General features: G+C 45.6%; 31 non-coding genes across 31 annotated transcripts; all 31 read right to left on the bottom strand.

The window, feature by feature from the left end:
- Nucleotides 1–123: 123 nt before the first annotated feature.
- LOC134115942 (5S ribosomal RNA) lies at nt 124–242 on the bottom strand. The gene has a single exon (XR_009948293.1). It is a non-coding gene; the product is annotated as a 5S ribosomal RNA (ribosomal RNA).
- A 339-nt stretch (nt 243–581) lies between these two features.
- LOC134115403 (5S ribosomal RNA) lies at nt 582–700 on the bottom strand. The gene has a single exon (XR_009947765.1). It is a non-coding gene; the product is annotated as a 5S ribosomal RNA (ribosomal RNA).
- Nucleotides 701–1,044: 344 nt separating this feature from the next.
- On the bottom strand, nt 1,045–1,163 carry LOC134115941 (5S ribosomal RNA). The gene has a single exon (XR_009948292.1). It is a non-coding gene; the product is annotated as a 5S ribosomal RNA (ribosomal RNA).
- Nucleotides 1,164–1,502: 339 nt separating this feature from the next.
- LOC134115402 (5S ribosomal RNA) lies at nt 1,503–1,621 on the bottom strand. The gene has a single exon (XR_009947764.1). It is a non-coding gene; the product is annotated as a 5S ribosomal RNA (ribosomal RNA).
- Nucleotides 1,622–1,965: 344 nt separating this feature from the next.
- LOC134115940 (5S ribosomal RNA) lies at nt 1,966–2,084 on the bottom strand. The gene has a single exon (XR_009948291.1). It is a non-coding gene; the product is annotated as a 5S ribosomal RNA (ribosomal RNA).
- Nucleotides 2,085–2,423: 339 nt separating this feature from the next.
- LOC134115401 (5S ribosomal RNA) lies at nt 2,424–2,542 on the bottom strand. The gene has a single exon (XR_009947763.1). It is a non-coding gene; the product is annotated as a 5S ribosomal RNA (ribosomal RNA).
- Nucleotides 2,543–2,886: 344 nt separating this feature from the next.
- Nucleotides 2,887–3,005, bottom strand: LOC134115939 (5S ribosomal RNA). Its single transcript, XR_009948290.1, has one exon. It is a non-coding gene; the product is annotated as a 5S ribosomal RNA (ribosomal RNA).
- Nucleotides 3,006–3,344: 339 nt separating this feature from the next.
- Nucleotides 3,345–3,463, bottom strand: LOC134115400 (5S ribosomal RNA). The gene has a single exon (XR_009947762.1). It is a non-coding gene; the product is annotated as a 5S ribosomal RNA (ribosomal RNA).
- Nucleotides 3,464–3,807: 344 nt separating this feature from the next.
- LOC134115937 (5S ribosomal RNA) lies at nt 3,808–3,926 on the bottom strand. The gene has a single exon (XR_009948288.1). It is a non-coding gene; the product is annotated as a 5S ribosomal RNA (ribosomal RNA).
- Nucleotides 3,927–4,265: 339 nt separating this feature from the next.
- Nucleotides 4,266–4,384, bottom strand: LOC134115668 (5S ribosomal RNA). The gene has a single exon (XR_009948030.1). It is a non-coding gene; the product is annotated as a 5S ribosomal RNA (ribosomal RNA).
- A 344-nt stretch (nt 4,385–4,728) lies between these two features.
- Nucleotides 4,729–4,847, bottom strand: LOC134115936 (5S ribosomal RNA). The gene has a single exon (XR_009948287.1). It is a non-coding gene; the product is annotated as a 5S ribosomal RNA (ribosomal RNA).
- A 338-nt stretch (nt 4,848–5,185) lies between these two features.
- On the bottom strand, nt 5,186–5,304 carry LOC134115667 (5S ribosomal RNA). Its single transcript, XR_009948029.1, has one exon. It is a non-coding gene; the product is annotated as a 5S ribosomal RNA (ribosomal RNA).
- A 344-nt stretch (nt 5,305–5,648) lies between these two features.
- On the bottom strand, nt 5,649–5,767 carry LOC134115935 (5S ribosomal RNA). Its single transcript, XR_009948286.1, has one exon. It is a non-coding gene; the product is annotated as a 5S ribosomal RNA (ribosomal RNA).
- A 339-nt stretch (nt 5,768–6,106) lies between these two features.
- LOC134115399 (5S ribosomal RNA) lies at nt 6,107–6,225 on the bottom strand. The gene has a single exon (XR_009947761.1). It is a non-coding gene; the product is annotated as a 5S ribosomal RNA (ribosomal RNA).
- Nucleotides 6,226–6,569: 344 nt separating this feature from the next.
- On the bottom strand, nt 6,570–6,688 carry LOC134115934 (5S ribosomal RNA). The gene has a single exon (XR_009948285.1). It is a non-coding gene; the product is annotated as a 5S ribosomal RNA (ribosomal RNA).
- Nucleotides 6,689–7,027: 339 nt separating this feature from the next.
- Nucleotides 7,028–7,146, bottom strand: LOC134115398 (5S ribosomal RNA). Its single transcript, XR_009947760.1, has one exon. It is a non-coding gene; the product is annotated as a 5S ribosomal RNA (ribosomal RNA).
- A 344-nt stretch (nt 7,147–7,490) lies between these two features.
- On the bottom strand, nt 7,491–7,609 carry LOC134115933 (5S ribosomal RNA). The gene has a single exon (XR_009948284.1). It is a non-coding gene; the product is annotated as a 5S ribosomal RNA (ribosomal RNA).
- A 339-nt stretch (nt 7,610–7,948) lies between these two features.
- Nucleotides 7,949–8,067, bottom strand: LOC134115666 (5S ribosomal RNA). Its single transcript, XR_009948028.1, has one exon. It is a non-coding gene; the product is annotated as a 5S ribosomal RNA (ribosomal RNA).
- A 344-nt stretch (nt 8,068–8,411) lies between these two features.
- Nucleotides 8,412–8,530, bottom strand: LOC134115932 (5S ribosomal RNA). Its single transcript, XR_009948283.1, has one exon. It is a non-coding gene; the product is annotated as a 5S ribosomal RNA (ribosomal RNA).
- Nucleotides 8,531–8,869: 339 nt separating this feature from the next.
- On the bottom strand, nt 8,870–8,988 carry LOC134115665 (5S ribosomal RNA). Its single transcript, XR_009948027.1, has one exon. It is a non-coding gene; the product is annotated as a 5S ribosomal RNA (ribosomal RNA).
- A 344-nt stretch (nt 8,989–9,332) lies between these two features.
- LOC134115931 (5S ribosomal RNA) lies at nt 9,333–9,451 on the bottom strand. Its single transcript, XR_009948282.1, has one exon. It is a non-coding gene; the product is annotated as a 5S ribosomal RNA (ribosomal RNA).
- A 339-nt stretch (nt 9,452–9,790) lies between these two features.
- LOC134115396 (5S ribosomal RNA) lies at nt 9,791–9,909 on the bottom strand. The gene has a single exon (XR_009947758.1). It is a non-coding gene; the product is annotated as a 5S ribosomal RNA (ribosomal RNA).
- Nucleotides 9,910–10,253: 344 nt separating this feature from the next.
- On the bottom strand, nt 10,254–10,372 carry LOC134115930 (5S ribosomal RNA). The gene has a single exon (XR_009948281.1). It is a non-coding gene; the product is annotated as a 5S ribosomal RNA (ribosomal RNA).
- A 339-nt stretch (nt 10,373–10,711) lies between these two features.
- LOC134115395 (5S ribosomal RNA) lies at nt 10,712–10,830 on the bottom strand. Its single transcript, XR_009947757.1, has one exon. It is a non-coding gene; the product is annotated as a 5S ribosomal RNA (ribosomal RNA).
- A 344-nt stretch (nt 10,831–11,174) lies between these two features.
- On the bottom strand, nt 11,175–11,293 carry LOC134115929 (5S ribosomal RNA). Its single transcript, XR_009948280.1, has one exon. It is a non-coding gene; the product is annotated as a 5S ribosomal RNA (ribosomal RNA).
- Nucleotides 11,294–11,632: 339 nt separating this feature from the next.
- LOC134115394 (5S ribosomal RNA) lies at nt 11,633–11,751 on the bottom strand. Its single transcript, XR_009947756.1, has one exon. It is a non-coding gene; the product is annotated as a 5S ribosomal RNA (ribosomal RNA).
- Nucleotides 11,752–12,095: 344 nt separating this feature from the next.
- LOC134115928 (5S ribosomal RNA) lies at nt 12,096–12,214 on the bottom strand. The gene has a single exon (XR_009948279.1). It is a non-coding gene; the product is annotated as a 5S ribosomal RNA (ribosomal RNA).
- Nucleotides 12,215–12,552: 338 nt separating this feature from the next.
- On the bottom strand, nt 12,553–12,671 carry LOC134115663 (5S ribosomal RNA). The gene has a single exon (XR_009948025.1). It is a non-coding gene; the product is annotated as a 5S ribosomal RNA (ribosomal RNA).
- A 344-nt stretch (nt 12,672–13,015) lies between these two features.
- LOC134115926 (5S ribosomal RNA) lies at nt 13,016–13,134 on the bottom strand. The gene has a single exon (XR_009948277.1). It is a non-coding gene; the product is annotated as a 5S ribosomal RNA (ribosomal RNA).
- A 339-nt stretch (nt 13,135–13,473) lies between these two features.
- On the bottom strand, nt 13,474–13,592 carry LOC134115393 (5S ribosomal RNA). The gene has a single exon (XR_009947755.1). It is a non-coding gene; the product is annotated as a 5S ribosomal RNA (ribosomal RNA).
- Nucleotides 13,593–13,936: 344 nt separating this feature from the next.
- On the bottom strand, nt 13,937–14,055 carry LOC134115925 (5S ribosomal RNA). The gene has a single exon (XR_009948276.1). It is a non-coding gene; the product is annotated as a 5S ribosomal RNA (ribosomal RNA).
- Nucleotides 14,056–14,111: the final 56 nt, after the last annotated feature.

The following is a 14,111-nucleotide window of genomic DNA, read 5'->3' as shown; positions in this document are numbered from 1 at the left end:
CTAATTTAGCAATCATGAAACGGAATCATTTTGGATAATATTGTCTAATTTCCTTTCATATCCAACGTTAAAACAGGTGTACAATCTGCGGCGCTCGGCGGCTTTCGGAGAGAGAAGTGAAAAAGCTTACGGCACCTGGGATTCCCAGGCGGTCTTCCATCCAGGTACTAACCAGGCCCTGCTCTGCTTAGCTTCCGAGATCAGACGAGATCGGGCGGAACCAGAGAGGTATGGCCGTAAGCTGCTTTTTATCTTTTTCCTAATCCTTTATAATGCGTCAATGAATTATGACACGCCAGCCGTTGGCATCTTTGTGTGGGTTAAATAAGGGTATGCAAAGAAGGCTGTGACATCCCATGCCGAAAATTGGATGGACTAGAGAAGACCCGCCCAGGAGTCCCAGCCAATCGGTGAATGGCCATTGCAGTCCCCGCCACCTCAAATGGCCTGACGATGGTACGGACGTAAGCCACCTTTCATCTTCTTCCTATTGCATCTCTTCTACAATGTGAAATTTTTTTTACAATTGTGTAGGTGTACAATTTACGGCGCTGGGCGGCTTTCAGAGAGAGAAGTGAAAAAGCTTACGGCACCTGGGATTCCCAGGCGGTCTTCCATCCAGGTACTAACCAGGCCCTGCTCTGCTTAGCTTCCGAGATCAGACGAGATCGGGCGGAACCAGAGAGGTATGGACGTAAGCTGCTTTTCATCTTTTTCCTAATCCTTTAAAACGTGTCAAAGATAATCAGAAGTTTCTTTTTCTAAAATTGAAGCAGTTGTTAGCATTGGCAAGAGAGGTTCCTAAAGCCTGAAGGTAACTTTACTTTTCTTCACTGGCAATTCTAACATGTTGGGTTAGCACCTGTATTTCAACGGCTAAATTACAAACAACAGTATGCCAATCGTAAATGTTGACCAACACTAATTTAGCAATCATGAAACGGAATCATTTTGGATAATATTGTCTAATTTCCTTTCATATCCAACGTTAAAACAGGTGTACAATCTGCGGCGCTCGGCGGCTTTCGGAGAGAGAAGTGAAAAAGCTTACGGCACCTGGGATTCCCAGGCGGTCTTCCATCCAGGTACTAACCAGGCCCTGCTCTGCTTAGCTTCCGAGATCAGACGAGATCGGGCGGAACCAGAGAGGTATGGCCGTAAGCTGCTTTTTATCTTTTTCCTAATCCTTTATAATGCGTCAATGAATTATGACACGCCAGCCGTTGGCATCTTTGTGTGGGTTAAATAAGGGTATGCAAAGAAGGCTGTGACATCCCATGCCGAAAATTGGATGGACTAGAGAAGACCCGCCCAGGAGTCCCAGCCAATCGGTGAATGGCCATTGCAGTCCCCGCCACCTCAAATGGCCTGACGATGGTATGGACGTAAGCCACCTTTCATCTTCTTCCTATTGCATCTCTTCTACAATGTGAATTTTTTTTTACAATTGTGTAGGTGTACAATCTACGGCGCTGGGCGGCTTTCAGAGAGAGAAGTGAAAAAGCTTACGGCACCTGGGATTCCCAGGCGGTCTTCCATCCAGGTACTAACCAGGCCCTGCTCTGCTTAGCTTCCGAGATCAGACGAGATCGGGCGGAACCAGAGAGGTATGGACGTAAGCTGCTTTTCATCTTTTTCCTAATCCTTTAAAACGTGTCAAAGATAATCAGAAGTTTCTTTTTCTAAAATTGAAGCAGTTCTTAGCATTGGCAAGAGAGGTTCCTAAAGCCTGAAGGTAACTTTACTTTTCTTCACTGGCAATTCTAACATGTTGGGTTAGCACCTGTATTTCAACGGCTAAATTACAAACAACAGTATGCCAATCGTAAATGTTGACCAACACTAATTTAGCAATCATGAAACGGAATCATTTTGGATAATATTGTCTAATTTCCTTTCATATCCAACGTTAAAACAGGTGTACAATCTGCGGCGCTCGGCGGCTTTCGGAGAGAGAAGTGAAAAAGCTTACGGCACCTGGGATTCCCAGGCGGTCTTCCATCCAGGTACTAACCAGGCCCTGCTCTGCTTAGCTTCCGAGATCAGACGAGATCGGGCGGAACCAGAGAGGTATGGCCGTAAGCTGCTTTTTATCTTTTTCCTAATCCTTTATAATGCGTCAATGAATTATGACACGCCAGCCGTTGGCATCTTTGTGTGGGTTAAATAAGGGTATGCAAAGAAGGCTGTGACATCCCATGCCGAAAATTGGATGGACTAGAGAAGACCCGCCCAGGAGTCCCAGCCAATCGGTGAATGGCCATTGCAGTCCCCGCCACCTCAAATGGCCTGACGATGGTACGGACGTAAGCCACCTTTCATCTTCTTCCTATTGCATCTCTTCTACAATGTGAAATTTTTTTTACAATTGTGTAGGTGTACAATTTACGGCGCTGGGCGGCTTTCAGAGAGAGAAGTGAAAAAGCTTACGGCACCTGGGATTCCCAGGCGGTCTTCCATCCAGGTACTAACCAGGCCCTGCTCTGCTTAGCTTCCGAGATCAGACGAGATCGGGCGGAACCAGAGAGGTATGGACGTAAGCTGCTTTTCATCTTTTTCCTAATCCTTTAAAACGTGTCAAAGATAATCAGAAGTTTCTTTTTCTAAAATTGAAGCAGTTGTTAGCATTGGCAAGAGAGGTTCCTAAAGCCTGAAGGTAACTTTACTTTTCTTCACTGGCAATTCTAACATGTTGGGTTAGCACCTGTATTTCAACGGCTAAATTACAAACAACAGTATGCCAATCGTAAATGTTGACCAACACTAATTTAGCAATCATGAAACGGAATCATTTTGGATAATATTGTCTAATTTCCTTTCATATCCAACGTTAAAACAGGTGTACAATCTGCGGCGCTCGGCGGCTTTCGGAGAGAGAAGTGAAAAAGCTTACGGCACCTGGGATTCCCAGGCGGTCTTCCATCCAGGTACTAACCAGGCCCTGCTCTGCTTAGCTTCCGAGATCAGACGAGATCGGGCGGAACCAGAGAGGTATGGCCGTAAGCTGCTTTTTATCTTTTTCCTAATCCTTTATAATGCGTCAATGAATTATGACACGCCAGCCGTTGGCATCTTTGTGTGGGTTAAATAAGGGTATGCAAAGAAGGCTGTGACATCCCATGCCGAAAATTGGATGGACTAGAGAAGACCCGCCCAGGAGTCCCAGCCAATCGGTGAATGGCCATTGCAGTCCCCGCCACCTCAAATGGCCTGACGATGGTATGGACGTAAGCCACCTTTCATCTTCTTCCTATTGCATCTCTTCTACAATGTGAATTTTTTTTTACAATTGTGTAGGTGTACAATCTACGGCGCTGGGCGGCTTTCAGAGAGAGAAGTGAAAAAGCTTACGGCACCTGGGATTCCCAGGCGGTCTTCCATCCAGGTACTAACCAGGCCCTGCTCTGCTTAGCTTCCGAGATCAGACGAGATCGGGCGGAACCAGAGAGGTATGGACGTAAGCTGCTTTTCATCTTTTTCCTAATCCTTTAAAACGTGTCAAAGATAATCAGAAGTTTCTTTTTCTAAAATTGAAGCAGTTCTTAGCATTGGCAAGAGAGGTTCCTAAAGCCTGAAGGTAACTTTACTTTTCTTCACTGGCAATTCTAACATGTTGGGTTAGCACCTGTATTTCAACGGCTAAATTACAAACAACAGTATGCCAATCGTAAATGTTGACCAACACTAATTTAGCAATCATGAAACGGAATCATTTTGGATAATATTGTCTAATTTCCTTTCATATCCAACGTTAAAACAGGTGTACAATCTGCGGCGCTCGGCGGCTTTCGGAGAGAGAAGTGAAAAAGCTTACGGCACCTGGGATTCCCAGGCGGTCTTCCATCCAGGTACTAACCAGGCCCTGCTCTGCTTAGCTTCCGAGATCAGACGAGATCGGGCGGAACCAGAGAGGTATGGCCGTAAGCTGCTTTTTATCTTTTTCCTAATCCTTTATAATGCGTCAATGAATTATGACACGCCTGCCGTTGGCATCTTTGTGTGGGTTAAATAAGGGTATGCAAAGAAGGCTGTGACATCCCATGCCGAAAATTGGATGGACTAGAGAAGACCCGCCCAGGAGTCCCAGCCAATCGGTGAATGGCCATTGCAGTCCCCGCCACCTCAAATGGCCTGACGATGGTATGGACGTAAGCCACCTTTCATCTTCTTCCTATTGCATCTCTTCTACCATGTGAAATTTTTTTTACAATTGTGTAGGTGTACAATCTACGGCGCTGGGCGGCTTTCAGAGAGAGAAGTGAAAAAGCTTACGGCACCTGGGATTCCCAGGCGGTCTTCCATCCAGGTACTAACCAGGCCCTGCTCTGCTTAGCTTCCGAGAACAGACGAGATCGGGCGGAACCAGAGAGGTATGGACGTAAGCTGCTTTTCATCTTTTTCCTAATCCTTTAAAACGTGTCAAAGATAATCAGAAGTTTCTTTTTCTAAAATTGAAGCAGTTGTTAGCATTGGCAAGAGAGGTTCCTAAAGCCTGAAGGTAACTTTACTTTTCTTCACTGGCAATTCTAACATGTTGGGTTAGCACCTGTATTTCAACGGCTAAATTACAAACAACAGTATGCCAATCGTAAATGTTGACCAACACTAATTTAGCAATCATGAAACGGAATCATTTTGGATAATATTGTCTAATTTCCTTTCATATCCAACGTTAAAACAGGTGTACAATCTGCGGCGCTCGGCGGCTTTCGGAGAGAGAAGTGAAAAAGCTTACGGCACCTGGGATTCCCAGGCGGTCTTCCATCCAGGTACTAACCAGGCCCTGCTCTGCTTAGCTTCCGAGATCAGACGAGATCGGGCGGAACCAGAGAGGTATGGCCGTAAGCTGCTTTTTATCTTTTTCCTAATCCTTTATAATGCGTCAATGAATTATGACACGCCAGCCGTTGGCATCTTTGTGTGGGTTAAATAAGGGTATGCAAAGAAGGCTGTGACATCCCATGCCGAAAATTGGATGGACTAGAGAAGACCCGCCCAGGAGTCCCAGCCAATCGGTGAATGGCCATTGCAGTCCCCGCCACCTCAAATGGCCTGACGATGGTACGGACGTAAGCCACCTTTCATCTTCTTCCTATTGCATCTCTTCTACAATGTGAATTTTTTTTACAATTGTGTAGGTGTACAATCTACGGCGCTGGGCGGCTTTCAGAGAGAGAAGTGAAAAAGCTTACGGCACCTGGGATTCCCAGGCGGTCTTCCATCCAGGTACTAACCAGGCCCTGCTCTGCTTAGCTTCCGAGAACAGACGAGATCGGGCGGAACCAGAGAGGTATGGACGTAAGCTGCTTTTCATCTTTTTCCTAATCCTTTAAAACGTGTCAAAGATAATCAGAAGTTTCTTTTTCTAATATTGAAGCAGTTCTTAGCATTGGCAAGAGAGGTTCCTAAAGCCTGAAGGTAACTTTACTTTTCTTCACTGGCAATTCTAACATGTTGGGTTAGCACCTGTATTTCAACGGCTAAATTACAAACAACAGTATGCCAATCGTAAATGTTGACCAACACTAATTTAGCAATCATGAAACGGAATCATTTTGGATAATATTGTCTAATTTCCTTTCATATCCAACGTTAAAACAGGTGTACAATCTGCGGCGCTCGGCGGCTTTCGGAGAGAGAAGTGAAAAAGCTTACGGCACCTGGGATTCCCAGGCGGTCTTCCATCCAGGTACTAACCAGGCCCTGCTCTGCTTAGCTTCCGAGATCAGACGAGATCGGGCGGAACCAGAGAGGTATGGCCGTAAGCTGCTTTTTATCTTTTTCCTAATCCTTTATAATGCGTCAATGAATTATGACACGCCAGCCGTTGGCATCTTTGTGTGGGTTAAATAAGGGTATGCAAAGAAGGCTGTGACATCCCATGCCGAAAATTGGATGGACTAGAGAAGACCCGCCCAGGAGTCCCAGCCAATCGGTGAATGGCCATTGCAGTCCCCGCCACCTCAAATGGCCTGACGATGGTATGGACGTAAGCCACCTTTCATCTTCTTCCTATTGCATCTCTTCTACAATGTGAATTTTTTTTTACAATTGTGTAGGTGTACAATCTACGGCGCTGGGCGGCTTTCAGAGAGAGAAGTGAAAAAGCTTACGGCACCTGGGATTCCCAGGCGGTCTTCCATCCAGGTACTAACCAGGCCCTGCTCTGCTTAGCTTCCGAGATCAGACGAGATCGGGCGGAACCAGAGAGGTATGGACGTAAGCTGCTTTTCATCTTTTTCCTAATCCTTTAAAACGTGTCAAAGATAATCAGAAGTTTCTTTTTCTAAAATTGAAGCAGTTCTTAGCATTGGCAAGAGAGGTTCCTAAAGCCTGAAGGTAACTTTACTTTTCTTCACTGGCAATTCTAACATGTTGGGTTAGCACCTGTATTTCAACGGCTAAATTACAAACAACAGTATGCCAATCGTAAATGTTGACCAACACTAATTTAGCAATCATGAAACGGAATCATTTTGGATAATATTGTCTAATTTCCTTTCATATCCAACGTTAAAACAGGTGTACAATCTGCGGCGCTCGGCGGCTTTCGGAGAGAGAAGTGAAAAAGCTTACGGCACCTGGGATTCCCAGGCGGTCTTCCATCCAGGTACTAACCAGGCCCTGCTCTGCTTAGCTTCCGAGATCAGACGAGATCGGGCGGAACCAGAGAGGTATGGCCGTAAGCTGCTTTTTATCTTTTTCCTAATCCTTTATAATGCGTCAATGAATTATGACACGCCTGCCGTTGGCATCTTTGTGTGGGTTAAATAAGGGTATGCAAAGAAGGCTGTGACATCCCATGCCGAAAATTGGATGGACTAGAGAAGACCCGCCCAGGAGTCCCAGCCAATCGGTGAATGGCCATTGCAGTCCCCGCCACCTCAAATGGCCTGACGATGGTATGGACGTAAGCCACCTTTCATCTTCTTCCTATTGCATCTCTTCTACCATGTGAAATTTTTTTTACAATTGTGTAGGTGTACAATCTACGGCGCTGGGCGGCTTTCAGAGAGAGAAGTGAAAAAGCTTACGGCACCTGGGATTCCCAGGCGGTCTTCCATCCAGGTACTAACCAGGCCCTGCTCTGCTTAGCTTCCGAGATCAGACGAGATCGGGCGGAACCAGAGAGGTATGGACGTAAGCTGCTTTTCATCTTTTTCCTAATCCTTTAAAACGTGTCAAAGATAATCAGAAGTTTCTTTTTCTAAAATTGAAGCAGTTCTTAGCATTGGCAAGAGAGGTTCCTAAAGCCTGAAGGTAACTTTACTTTTCTTCACTGGCAATTCTAACATGTTGGGTTAGCACCTGTATTTCAACGGCTAAATTACAAACAACAGTATGCCAATCGTAAATGTTGACCAACACTAATTTAGCAATCATGAAACGGAATGATTTTGGATAATATTGTCTAATTTCCTTTCATATCCAACGTTAAAACAGGTGTACAATCTGCGGCGCTCGGCGGCTTTCGGAGAGAGAAGTGAAAAAGCTTACGGCACCTGGGATTCCCAGGCGGTCTTCCATCCAGGTACTAACCAGGCCCTGCTCTGCTTAGCTTCCGAGATCAGACGAGATCGGGCGGAACCAGAGAGGTATGGCCGTAAGCTGCTTTTTATCTTTTTCCTAATCCTTTATAATGCGTCAATGAATTATGACACGCCAGCCGTTGGCATCTTTGTGTGGGTTAAATAAGGGTATGCAAAGAAGGCTGTGACATCCCATGCCGAAAATTGGATGGACTAGAGAAGACCCGCCCAGGAGTCCCAGCCAATCGGTGAATGGCCATTGCAGTCCCCGCCACCTCAAATGGCCTGACGATGGTACGGACGTAAGCCACCTTTCATCTTCTTCCTATTGCATCTCTTCTACAATGTGAATTTTTTTTTACAATTGTGTAGGTGTACAATCTACGGCGCTGGGCGGCTTTCAGAGAGAGAAGTGAAAAAGCTTACGGCACCTGGGATTCCCAGGCGGTCTTCCATCCAGGTACTAACCAGGCCCTGCTCTGCTTAGCTTCCGAGAACAGACGAGATCGGGCGGAACCAGAGAGGTATGGACGTAAGCTGCTTTTCATCTTTTTCCTAATCCTTTAAAACGTGTCAAAGATAATCAGAAGTTTCTTTTTCTAAAATTGAAGCAGTTGTTAGCATTGGCAAGAGAGGTTCCTAAAGCCTGAAGGTAACTTTACTTTTCTTCACTGGCAATTCTAACATGTTGGGTTAGCACCTGTATTTCAACGGCTAAATTACAAACAACAGTATGCCAATCGTAAATGTTGACCAACACTAATTTAGCAATCATGAAACGGAATCATTTTGGATAATATTGTCTAATTTCCTTTCATATCCAACGTTAAAACAGGTGTACAATCTGCGGCGCTCGGCGGCTTTCGGAGAGAGAAGTGAAAAAGCTTACGGCACCTGGGATTCCCAGGCGGTCTTCCATCCAGGTACTAACCAGGCCCTGCTCTGCTTAGCTTCCGAGATCAGACGAGATCGGGCGGAACCAGAGAGGTATGGCCGTAAGCTGCTTTTTATCTTTTTCCTAATCCTTTATAATGCGTCAATGAATTATGACACGCCAGCCGTTGGCATCTTTGTGTGGGTTAAATAAGGGTATGCAAAGAAGGCTGTGACATCCCATGCCGAAAATTGGATGGACTAGAGAAGACCCGCCCAGGAGTCCCAGCCAATCGGTGAATGGCCATTGCAGTCCCCGCCACCTCAAATGGCCTGACGATGGTACGGACGTAAGCCACCTTTCATCTTCTTCCTATTGCATCTCTTCTACAATGTGAATTTTTTTTTACAATTGTGTAGGTGTACAATCTACGGCGCTGGGCGGCTTTCAGAGAGAGAAGTGAAAAAGCTTACGGCACCTGGGATTCCCAGGCGGTCTTCCATCCAGGTACTAACCAGGCCCTGCTCTGCTTAGCTTCCGAGAACAGACGAGATCGGGCGGAACCAGAGAGGTATGGACGTAAGCTGCTTTTCATCTTTTTCCTAATCCTTTAAAACGTGTCAAAGATAATCAGAAGTTTCTTTTTCTAAAATTGAAGCAGTTGTTAGCATTGGCAAGAGAGGTTCCTAAAGCCTGAAGGTAACTTTACTTTTCTTCACTGGCAATTCTAACATGTTGGGTTAGCACCTGTATTTCAACGGCTAAATTACAAACAACAGTATGCCAATCGTAAATGTTGACCAACACTAATTTAGCAATCATGAAACGGAATCATTTTGGATAATATTGTCTAATTTCCTTTCATATCCAACGTTAAAACAGGTGTACAATCTGCGGCGCTCGGCGGCTTTCGGAGAGAGAAGTGAAAAAGCTTACGGCACCTGGGATTCCCAGGCGGTCTTCCATCCAGGTACTAACCAGGCCCTGCTCTGCTTAGCTTCCGAGATCAGACGAGATCGGGCGGAACCAGAGAGGTATGGCCGTAAGCTGCTTTTTATCTTTTTCCTAATCCTTTATAATGCGTCAATGAATTATGACACGCCAGCCGTTGGCATCTTTGTGTGGGTTAAATAAGGGTATGCAAAGAAGGCTGTGACATCCCATGCCGAAAATTGGATGGACTAGAGAAGACCCGCCCAGGAGTCCCAGCCAATCGGTGAATGGCCATTGCAGTCCCCGCCACCTCAAATGGCCTGACGATGGTACGGACGTAAGCCACCTTTCATCTTCTTCCTATTGCATCTCTTCTACAATGTGAAATTTTTTTTACAATTGTGTAGGTGTACAATTTACGGCGCTGGGCGGCTTTCAGAGAGAGAAGTGAAAAAGCTTACGGCACCTGGGATTCCCAGGCGGTCTTCCATCCAGGTACTAACCAGGCCCTGCTCTGCTTAGCTTCCGAGATCAGACGAGATCGGGCGGAACCAGAGAGGTATGGACGTAAGCTGCTTTTCATCTTTTTCCTAATCCTTTAAAACGTGTCAAAGATAATCAGAAGTTTCTTTTTCTAAAATTGAAGCAGTTGTTAGCATTGGCAAGAGAGGTTCCTAAAGCCTGAAGGTAACTTTACTTTTCTTCACTGGCAATTCTAACATGTTGGGTTAGCACCTGTATTTCAACGGCTAAATTACAAACAACAGTATGCCAATCGTAAATGTTGACCAACACTAATTTAGCAATCATGAAACGGAATCATTTTGGATAATATTGTCTAATTTCCTTTCATATCCAACGTTAAAACAGGTGTACAATCTGCGGCGCTCGGCGGCTTTCGGAGAGAGAAGTGAAAAAGCTTACGGCACCTGGGATTCCCAGGCGGTCTTCCATCCAGGTACTAACCAGGCCCTGCTCTGCTTAGCTTCCGAGATCAGACGAGATCGGGCGGAACCAGAGAGGTATGGCCGTAAGCTGCTTTTTATCTTTTTCCTAATCCTTTATAATGCGTCAATGAATTATGACACGCCAGCCGTTGGCATCTTTGTGTGGGTTAAATAAGGGTATGCAAAGAAGGCTGTGACATCCCATGCCGAAAATTGGATGGACTAGAGAAGACCCGCCCAGGAGTCCCAGCCAATCGGTGAATGGCCATTGCAGTCCCCGCCACCTCAAATGGCCTGACGATGGTATGGACGTAAGCCACCTTTCATCTTCTTCCTATTGCATCTCTTCTACAATGTGAATTTTTTTTTACAATTGTGTAGGTGTACAATCTACGGCGCTGGGCGGCTTTCAGAGAGAGAAGTGAAAAAGCTTACGGCACCTGGGATTCCCAGGCGGTCTTCCATCCAGGTACTAACCAGGCCCTGCTCTGCTTAGCTTCCGAGATCAGACGAGATCGGGCGGAACCAGAGAGGTATGGACGTAAGCTGCTTTTCATCTTTTTCCTAATCCTTTAAAACGTGTCAAAGATAATCAGAAGTTTCTTTTTCTAAAATTGAAGCAGTTCTTAGCATTGGCAAGAGAGGTTCCTAAAGCCTGAAGGTAACTTTACTTTTCTTCACTGGCAATTCTAACATGTTGGGTTAGCACCTGTATTTCAACGGCTAAATTACAAACAACAGTATGCCAATCGTAAATGTTGACCAACACTAATTTAGCAATCATGAAACGGAATCATTTTGGATAATATTGTCTAATTTCCTTTCATATCCAACGTTAAAACAGGTGTACAATCTGCGGCGCTCGGCGGCTTTCGGAGAGAGAAGTGAAAAAGCTTACGGCACCTGGGATTCCCAGGCGGTCTTCCATCCAGGTACTAACCAGGCCCTGCTCTGCTTAGCTTCCGAGATCAGACGAGATCGGGCGGAACCAGAGAGGTATGGCCGTAAGCTGCTTTTTATCTTTTTCCTAATCCTTTATAATGCGTCAATGAATTATGACACGCCTGCCGTTGGCATCTTTGTGTGGGTTAAATAAGGGTATGCAAAGAAGGCTGTGACATCCCATGCCGAAAATTGGATGGACTAGAGAAGACCCGCCCAGGAGTCCCAGCCAATCGGTGAATGGCCATTGCAGTCCCCGCCACCTCAAATGGCCTGACGATGGTATGGACGTAAGCCACCTTTCATCTTCTTCCTATTGCATCTCTTCTACCATGTGAAATTTTTTTTACAATTGTGTAGGTGTACAATCTACGGCGCTGGGCGGCTTTCAGAGAGAGAAGTGAAAAAGCTTACGGCACCTGGGATTCCCAGGCGGTCTTCCATCCAGGTACTAACCAGGCCCTGCTCTGCTTAGCTTCCGAGATCAGACGAGATCGGGCGGAACCAGAGAGGTATGGACGTAAGCTGCTTTTCATCTTTTTCCTAATCCTTTAAAACGTGTCAAAGATAATCAGAAGTTTCTTTTTCTAAAATTGAAGCAGTTGTTAGCATTGGCAAGAGAGGTTCCTAAAGCCTGAAGGTAACTTTACTTTTCTTCACTGGCAATTCTAACATGTTGGGTTAGCACCTGTATTTCAACGGCTAAATTACAAACAACAGTATGCCAATCGTAAATGTTGACCAACACTAATTTAGCAATCATGAAACGGAATCATTTTGGATAATATTGTCTAATTTCCTTTCATATCCAACGTTAAAACAGGTGTACAATCTGCGGCGCTCGGCGGCTTTCGGAGAGAGAAGTGAAAAAGCTTACGGCACCTGGGATTCCCAGGCGGTCTTCCATCCAGGTACTAACCAGGCCCTGCTCTGCTTAGCTTCCGAGATCAGACGAGATCGGGCGGAACCAGAGAGGTATGGCCGTAAGCTGCTTTTTATCTTTTTCCTAATCCTTTATAATGCGTCAATGAATTATGACACGCCAGCCGTTGGCATCTTTGTGTGGGTTAAATAAGGGTATGCAAAGAAGGCTGTGACATCCCATGCCGAAAATTGGATGGACTAGAGAAGACCCGCCCAGGAGTCCCAGCCAATCGGTGAATGGCCATTGCAGTCCCCGCCACCTCAAATGGCCTGACGATGGTACGGACGTAAGCCACCTTTCATCTTCTTCCTATTGCATCTCTTCTACAATGTGAATTTTTTTTACAATTGTGTAGGTGTACAATCTACGGCGCTGGGCGGCTTTCAGAGAGAGAAGTGAAAAAGCTTACGGCACCTGGGATTCCCAGGCGGTCTTCCATCCAGGTACTAACCAGGCCCTGCTCTGCTTAGCTTCCGAGAACAGACGAGATCGGGCGGAACCAGAGAGGTATGGACGTAAGCTGCTTTTCATCTTTTTCCTAATCCTTTAAAACGTGTCAAAGATAATCAGAAGTTTCTTTTTCTAATATTGAAGCAGTTCTTAGCATTGGCAAGAGAGGTTCCTAAAGCCTGAAGGTAACTTTACTTTTCTTCACTGGCAATTCTAACATGTTGGGTTAGCACCTGTATTTCAACGGCTAAATTACAAACAACAGTATGCCAATCGTAAATGTTGACCAACACTAATTTAGCAATCATGAAACGGAATCATTTTGGATAATATTGTCTAATTTCCTTTCATATCCAACGTTAAAACAGGTGTACAATCTGCGGCGCTCGGCGGCTTTCGGAGAGAGAAGTGAAAAAGCTTACGGCACCTGGGATTCCCAGGCGGTCTTCCATCCAGGTACTAACCAGGCCCTGCTCTGCTTAGCTTCCGAGATCAGACGAGATCGGGCGGAACCAGAGAGGTATGGCCGTAAGCTGCTTTTTATCTTTTTCCTAATCCTTTATAATGCGTCAATGAATTATGACACGCCAGCCGTTGGCATCTTTGTGTGGGTTAAATAAGGGTATGCAAAGAAGGCTGTGACATCCCATGCCGAAAATTGGATGGACTAGAGAAGACCCGCCCAGGAGTCCCAGCCAATCGGTGAATGGCCATTGCAGTCCCCGCCACCTCAAATGGCCTGACGATGGTATGGACGTAAGCCACCTTTCATCTTCTTCCTATTGCATCTCTTCTACAATGTGAATTTTTTTTTACAATTGTGTAGGTGTACAATCTACGGCGCTGGGCGGCTTTCAGAGAGAGAAGTGAAAAAGCTTACGGCACCTGGGATTCCCAGGCGGTCTTCCATCCAGGTACTAACCAGGCCCTGCTCTGCTTAGCTTCCGAGATCAGACGAGATCGGGCGGAACCAGAGAGGTATGGACGTAAGCTGCTTTTCATCTTTTTCCTAATCCTTTAAAACGTGTCAAAGATAATCAGAAGTTTCTTTTTCTAAAATTGAAGCAGTTCTTAGCATTGGCAAGAGAGGTTCCTAAAGCCTGAAGGTAACTTTACTTTTCTTCACTGGCAATTCTAACATGTTGGGTTAGCACCTGTATTTCAACGGCTAAATTACAAACAACAGTATGCCAATCGTAAATGTTGACCAACACTAATTTAGCAATCATGAAACGGAATCATTTTGGATAATATTGTCTAATTTCCTTTCATATCCAACGTTAAAACAGGTGTACAATCTGCGGCGCTCGGCGGCTTTCGGAGAGAGAAGTGAAAAAGCTTACGGCACCTGGGATTCCCAGGCGGTCTTCCATCCAGGTACTAACCAGGCCCTGCTCTGCTTAGCTTCCGAGATCAGACGAGATCGGGCGGAACCAGAGAGGTATGGCCGTAAGCTGCTTTTTATCTTTTTCCTAATCCTTTATAATGCGTCAATGAATTATGACACGCCT

The sequence above is a fragment of the Pungitius pungitius genome, unplaced genomic scaffold, assembly GCF_949316345.1.
Source record: "Pungitius pungitius unplaced genomic scaffold, fPunPun2.1 scaffold_36, whole genome shotgun sequence".
Classification (NCBI taxonomy): domain Eukaryota; kingdom Metazoa; phylum Chordata; class Actinopteri; order Perciformes; family Gasterosteidae; genus Pungitius; species Pungitius pungitius.
The sequence above is the reverse complement of the archived record's forward strand: the minus strand, read 5'-3'. Positions and strand labels throughout refer to the sequence as shown.